This window comes from Dioscorea cayenensis, unplaced genomic scaffold, assembly GCF_009730915.1.
Source record: "Dioscorea cayenensis subsp. rotundata cultivar TDr96_F1 unplaced genomic scaffold, TDr96_F1_v2_PseudoChromosome.rev07_lg8_w22 25.fasta BLBR01000791.1, whole genome shotgun sequence".
NCBI classification, from domain to species: Eukaryota; Viridiplantae; Streptophyta; class Magnoliopsida; order Dioscoreales; family Dioscoreaceae; genus Dioscorea; species Dioscorea cayenensis.
Window position 1 is genome coordinate 1 of NW_024087182.1, and position 5,938 is coordinate 5,938.

The following is a 5,938-nucleotide window of genomic DNA, read 5'->3' on the forward strand; positions in this document are numbered from 1 at the left end:
TTCAGTTACGTATTGCTGCAATACATTGCACAAGAGACTGGTCAAAAAGTCAGGTTGGTAATCACTATAGTACTCTTTCGGCTATTATAATATTTTAAGCTTTATTTAATATTTTATTCATTTACAATATTGTAATTTTTTATTAGCCTTCACTTTAAGACTTTTCACAACCTATTACGCGACTGTGTTTCCTCATTCTATATATATATATATATATATATATATATGTTTTTAATGGAAATTCGAAATTATCTCGGGAGCTATTATGTAATCTTTTGTTTACTAAGGTTTTAAGTAAAAATTTGGTGATGAAAGTAGATAATAATTGATCACTTGTTTATTAATGCTCAATTCATAGCAAATCTGAATCATTTTGGCCATATTTTTAATCGCTAATTTACCACGTAACCTTGCTTGACCTCTAGACTCCTTGGAGCTTGACCTCGAGTCCAGTCCAAGAATACATGAACTTTATATGTGTATTTATAAGCTTGGAACATTTGAGCTTTAAATAAAATGCACATATTTAATTCCATTTTACGCTGTACCTTTGTGATGATCAAAATTAATCATGCTTTTCTTCTATAGATGTCTGTGGTGCTCTAAGCAAAACAAGCTGAAGCTTAAGAATTCAATTAGCATCGCAAACGCAACCTCGAGTTTCTAGGGGTCATGAGAGAATGATCTTGGTGGCACAACACTCCAACATCGACGGCTAATCTGGCTCAGTTTGATCACCGACGCCTTCATGCGAGGACAATCTTTTTAGTCTTCTCTTGAGCGTTATCAGTGCATGTACTATCCACTCTCCTAGTGAATTTGTTTTCTTTTGGTGTTTACACACCAATACTGTTACGATTAAAGTCAATTATTGTCCTGATGATGATAAATAGGCGATAAACCAGCTTAGGGAAGTTAGGAGCATACTTGAGTGTGAGCGCAATGAGTGATTCAACAAGACACTTATCGTTTCTCGTTTTGCATGAGCTTTTGGAAAACAAATCGTTCTATCTGAGGATCTGGGATCTTAATAGATCTCGAAGATGATGATTCTTTATAATACGCCTCAGGTTGAACACTCCATTTACCTCCACATCATTTTTCGTTAATGAAATTGTGGTTTTATTCACTTAAAAAGATGATAAAAACAAAACAAAATGAAAACAAAAATAAAATGGGAAAAATAAAATTTTACTATAAGCCCCCAGTTGGCTTACATTTTTCAGATGTTTTAAAAATTTATAATACGCCCCTAACTTTCACTTATTTCGCAAATTAAATCATAAGGACATGCAAGAAGGGTTTATCAAATTTGAGAAAATTATTAGGGTTTGCTTCAAATTTATCAGAGAAATCGGAAGGAGAAGGGATCGCTTTTTCCAGGCATTTCGAGAAGCTCGATGGCGCTCAACGGCGGAATCAGATCCGGTTTCAAGCTCCCTCTCCTCCTCGGAAGCCGCCATTTGCAAATCAGGTGAGCTCTAAATCCATCTAAACCCTCTAATGGATTGATCTTATAGCTCAATCTCTTGATTTTGCCCCAATCTGGATTTATTTCTGTTTCATATTAAAAATTTGGTTTTCATGTTATTTTGCGGTTTTTGAGAAGCCAGTGAGAATTTGGTGTGATAACTTGAATCTTGGCGTATTTGATGTTCTTTTTCGTTGTTATTGTACTCAATTGATTGTGTTTTGAAATTTGGCCACAAATTTGTGGTTATTGGATGCTTATCAGTGTAGATATTGATTGTTATATTGGGATTAGTCGTGTTTTTCAAACTCGTATGCTGAATTGGGTGATTATTATTTGGAAAGATCATGGAGTGCTAATGAAAAATGCTATCTCATGACTTCATGTTATTATTTTGTTTTTGGACTAGTGTGGATGATGTGTATGAAGAGTTATGTATATTGATCAATATTGGAAGTTTTATCTGCATTTGGGTTTTATGCTTGATTTGGATAGTGAATGCATGTTCGTGATTCAAAAATGAGTAAGTGGCTGTTGTTATGTATGTTCTTGTTCTTCTTGATGATTTATGTTTGGTGAATGAGGCTTTTATGCCATAGGAAAAAGTAGTTTTTTTGTTTCTAAAATGAATTCCAAGTGCATCAAATCAAATGATCGTTATGTACATTACTTGAGTAATTTACATATTTGTAGAGATGTGTACAACTTATGAATGGCTAGTACTTTGGAATGCATGGAACACCATTAGGTGAGATGCGGGTAAGGCATGGGAGACCTGATCTCCTCCAGAGTTTATAACACAAGGAAACATCTTTTGCAGATGCTGCTTTCTACTTATGTTAGAGGGCCTGAGCGAGTATGAATAGAGCTTAAAGTCACATACAAATAGCATAAGTACGCCATGACTATTATTTTTGTTACGAACTTCTTCATTGTCCGGACCTAGATTCCTTCGATCTATTCTTTGACTATGATGACTTGAGGTTTTGTGATAAAAGCTTTTGGGGTTGGCGGGGAATATTTGTTCTTCAAGGCCAGCAAGACTTAGGCGCAATTGAGGAGCTAAATTGATGACTCTGTCTCATTTTTTCTGGGCTGGGCCTGTTCTGAAACAATCCTCTCTCAGGGGAAATGGTAGCATTTGAAGATCATTCACTACCTTTGGTTGGTTGATGGGAACTGTATTGATGAGGTATGGGCATGGTTTGAGTAACCTCATCCTTGTTAGGAAGATTGTGCATCACTTTTTTTAAGGTGATAGACGTTGAATCCTATAGCTTATGCAGTTCAGTTGGTTTGTAAAATCTAGTGTCTCTTGAGGTAAAAAAAAAATGAATATAATAAAATTGAAATTTTTGTTTTCTTGAGTTGGTTAAATGAATAAAATTACTTGGATAATTAAATGGAGGAAAAGTTTGTAGATAACTGTTTATTCTCTTAATGTCTATGCTATTTCTCTCAATTTTAAATGCACCCCGCTTGTCCTAGATTTGTCACAGTTGTCAAAATAATACAATTGTTAGATAACGAAGTTTTAGCAATTGTACTTTCACAACTCATTCTAAAGGGTTTTGTTTTTATTGATTGGTGAGCTTTTGTTTTTGGTTTTAAGATTGTGGGGAGGAGTGTGTATGTAACAAAAATGTCAGCAATACGCTTAGTCATGTAAATTTATGTTCGAGGACTTTCTTCTGGGCCAGCTTCAAATAAACATTCATATGCTGCATGATTTTTGCAACAACTCCGTTATGCAACATAGTGGTAGCTGGCAACCTAATCCTGTAAAGTACTAAGCAACTATCTGAACCAGGTCTACAAAATGCGAGGAGGCCATAGTTTCCCAACATGGGGTGCTTCAATCATCACTCATTAATCCTAGAGAGAATTTGTACTAAATTTTGTACTATGCATGTGTCTTGTATGTTAATTTGATATCTGGCCAACTTGGATAGGTTACATATGGTGTTGCAGTGATTTGCAATTAAGCTATGTTATTGCACCCATGGTATTTTCGTGACTCTGAGAATGGTAGATATCTATGATGGTGTGATCACTTTTTGTTGAGACCACGTAATATGATGCCAAAAATATTTCTTTTTTGCTCAACTTGGAAGTGGTGTGGCTACTTTGGGCAAAATTTTTCAAATGATTAAATCAATGAATAGATGAAAATTACAAACTATAAATGCTTTTGTTGGATTCTGCTAAGTCAATAGGCATATGTTGCCATCAATTTAGAAACTTCGAAGATATACTTGATTGATATTTTACTACCAATCCAATCAACAACTTTTTTTTGTTGTTGTTGTTGACATGTTGTATTGCTGACTCTGTTTAATTAAACAAATGTCATTACTGGTGTAGCAATAGAGGGCAATGCCGAAGTGCTATAACTGGAAATGATACGGTTGTCATCTTTCTTTAATCTGTTTAATATAGTTACAAACTATTTACATATGTGGAAGACCGGTTGATTATGTCTATATTTTGTTCATCTAATTACTGGTTTGTCATTTTCTACAGTTGGCCACATTTTTTCCAGCAGATATTTGGGCACATGGTTTACCTATACATGCTATCTGCCATTTTTTTAATGTCTGCCAAATTATTTTTAAAGTCATTTACCAGAACACCCTAGCTGATTAGACTTCATGAGAAACAACTCAAGTATTTTTGAATATCTATGAGTGGAAGAAAACCTAATTTATGTGAACAAAAACATTATGGGGTTTCCTAATATATGATATCAAAAGGATTTTGAGAAGTCCTTGACCTATAATATGGAGTTATACCTATGCAACCGTACCTACTATTGTACAGGGCATGGATGCTCCTTTGAATCCCACCACTCCTTGCTCTATGTATGAACTTGATTAGATTACTGAATCCAGAGTATTACAACCTTGTATTTAGTGGATCCTAAATTGATTCTTAAGGTATCTTAAGGGTTGGTATCATGCTTTTGGGTATAGCCACTTATGTAAGACCCATATTTAACAAATCATTTATCTGCAATCTAAATTGCTAGTGTTGGATGTTCCTCAGTATCTCGAGGATTCCACGCAACTGGAGTTAAAAGGATGGGAGGTCATGGCCATGATGAACCATACTACCTTCATGCAAAACACATGTACAATCTTGACCGGATGAAACACCAGAAGCTCAAGATGAGTCTTGCAGTGCTTTCTGCATTCAGCATTGGTGTCGCCGTCCCTGTCTACGCTGTCATATTCCAGCAGAAGAAGACTTCTTCGGCATGATAAACTTCTGTTTGCTGCAAGTAAGGAAACAGTAAAGACAGTAAAACTTTCCTGCCTTACTGTCTTTGAAAAACCAAAAGTTTTGATGATTCCTTTAATATGAACTGCAGCTCTTGATCAATGTATTCTTTCAGCACATTAAACATATGGTTTCTATTTTCCATTATGATTTATGATATCTAGGTACCTTTTGGTTTTCCTAAAGCTTTCTTGATTGTTGCTTGTTCTTGAAAATTTATTTCGGCATGACATGGTAAACATGGTTTGCAGCATGCACATGCAACCAATCCACATAAATGCTAGGGTACTTATTTATTGGTTATTGAATATTTTCATTATCATTGATTGGCTTATGTGGTTTCAGAGTTCTAAATAGTCCTTCTTTCTTGATCAATTTACTTTTTAGTCCTTATTATCTACCAAAACACCTTGGTTCTTTCTGATTTTTTTTAGTAATAAAAAAAATCACTTGTTTATTTGTTTATTATTATTATTTTTTTTTTGTTTCAATGAACTTACCCCTGACATGGGGCCCTAGATTTTTTTTTTTAAAATTTTAAAAATGTGATTATTTATGCAAATAGAAAATATCCAGGGTATATGTACATACATATTTAGATTTTAGAGAGAGGGAGAAAAGAACAAGTAGAATAGTCAATGATGTTTGGTGTTTTCTAGTTATTAAAACTGAACAATGAGACAAAAGATAAGAGTCCTCTCCCACCTTTAAAATGTCTTATGGTTCATATCCATAGAACTTTAGGGTTTGTGGCGTGAAGAGAAGAGAGACATCTCCATTCTCCACCTCTTGTTTTTATTGGAGAAGAGAAGGTTAGAGACACTTCAATGCAATGGGATATTGGGATGGGATTCCTTCTCATCACCTCCCTTTTCTTTGAAAGCACCCTCTTTAGATTGAACTCTGTGTCACATCAACTCTTGTGATTATGCTTTGCATTGGGATGTATGGATCAGATAAGTTCCCCTTTTTTGTCCCCCTTTTGAAGAAACTTGCTTTTGCATAATTATAATAATGGAATGGTAAAATATTTGACTTCTTTTGAATGTATGGTCAAGACAAAAAATTATTTTTGTAGAACTAGAATGATGGATAAGTATTGATATGTCCATCATCGATCTAATAGTTGCATAGTAAGATACTCCCTCCGTTCTTTTTTATCTGTCATAAACCCATGTTTCTTTTTAT

General features: G+C 34.6%; 1 pseudogene; it reads left to right on the forward strand.

Moving 5' to 3' along the window:
* The first annotated feature begins 1,400 nt into the window (after positions 1 to 1,400).
* On the forward strand, positions 1,401 to 4,907 carry LOC120255020 (annotated as a pseudogene).
* Positions 4,908 to 5,938: the final 1,031 nt, after the last annotated feature.